Below are 1,788 nucleotides of genomic sequence, written 5' to 3' on the forward strand. Positions count from 1 at the left end.
TGCCCCGCGACGAACCAGACTGGTAGGCGTTGGGACGATAGCTCGAAGAACCTTGACGCACCTTGCGCAGGAGGCAACCGTTCCGAAGGTGACATGTGTCTTCATAGTCAAAACACCGTCGTATATTTGTGTGTGCCCGGCAGCTCAGAGCTCTGCTTCCTCGTTCTCAGCATGGCTGAGATCCACGGGCAAGGACCCGCTCGACGAGCTAGTGGAGTGTGCATTCCAACCAAGCTCTGCAGACTTAAAATTGAATTCGGCATTCGATGCCACATTGACCACTTCTCAAATGAAGCGGATGCACACGGAAGACTTCAATTCTGGCCACACCAGTGCGGAGGCCTTCCAAAAAGACGGTCACTGTGACCGCATCCGGGAAGGCTGCCATCCTGGCAATGAGAGTGCGCATCTTTTGGACAAACTCCACCAGTTCCTTGTTGCCCTGTCGGGCGACAAGGAAACGCAGCTGCACGCGATATGGCGATATGCCAGATTAGGCGGCGAAAACACTCGTGAGAGTTGCAAATTTAGCTTTGCCCAAGAGGGAAACGCAGCTTCGACCGAAGTGCCGCACGTCAGTGCCCATTCTCGCGCTACCGAACTTGGAGATGGCTAGCGCCACGTGCTGTCGCTCGGTTTGGAGCATGGCGGATGCAATAGCCATCTCGCCCTCTCTCACCCAGAGCACGATATCCTCTCCATCCTTTTCTCAAAGACCTTGACGCTCACCACGAGCGGTTTAAGTCATCTGTCACCGACGGTGGCGTCATAGACGCAAACGATGCAGACATCTTCTGCAGCAGGTGCTCAAGCAGCGCGTTGTGATCTACACAGATCATGCGTCACTACGCTCTGCGACTCAGTCTCCCCACCTCTCGCAGAGGATAGCTAAATGGCTATCCTTCTTCACGGAGTCGAACTTCGCAGTGAAATATAAGCTGGGAAAGCAAAATGCTTTGACTGATGCGTTGTCACCCAGAACATACTATGAGCTTGCTCGTGTTACAACTATAACATGGTCTGTGACAGATTTGATCCGCACCGCATATGCGGGAGATGAGATGTGTGGGGCGTTGCTACGGGCTCTAGGGAGCAAGAAGTTTCAAAACTCGGACAAGAAATTGTCATCACAACTGCGTGCACGATCGCACCGATACTCGTTAAGTAATGGTTTGCTATATTGTAGTACCGATTTAACGAATACACCACGAATTGTGGTTCCTCATGATGAGAAATTGAAATACCGCATCTTCTATGAGGCTCACGACACGCCACTCAGTGGCCATCTCGGTCGTGAGAGAACGTTCCACTCTGTGAGTCACCACTATTGGTGACCCAAGCTGTACAAATGAACGAGCACATATGTGCGCACGTGTGAGACGTGTCAACGGGTATAAACCCTTCCCAAATGCGGCTGCACCACTGGCCAGCTTACAGGGACACTTCGGGTGCTGGCAGTCTATGAGTTTGGACTTTGTGTTTGGCCTGCCGAAAGATTCGGCGGGCAACACTGGTGTCGTGATATCCGTCGACCAGTTGAGCAAGATGGCTCATTTGGCGGCGGTGCCTGACATAGTCGGTACAGCAACGCTGTTTGTAGATCGTGTTTTTCGACAACACGGACTCTCAGAGTCAATTGTCGCTGATAGAGACCCCCATTTCACGGAAAATTTTGGTCGACTATCTTTAAGGTGCTCGGCACCAAATTAGATATGTCGACAGCGGATCAACCGCAGACCGATGGTCATACCGAAAGGGTGAATCGCGTCATCGAAGACGTTCTTCGCA

The sequence above is a fragment of the Plasmopara halstedii genome, assembly GCF_900000015.1.
Source record: "Plasmopara halstedii genome assembly, contig: Scaffold_3109, whole genome shotgun sequence".
NCBI classification, from domain to species: domain Eukaryota; phylum Oomycota; class Peronosporomycetes; order Peronosporales; family Peronosporaceae; genus Plasmopara; species Plasmopara halstedii.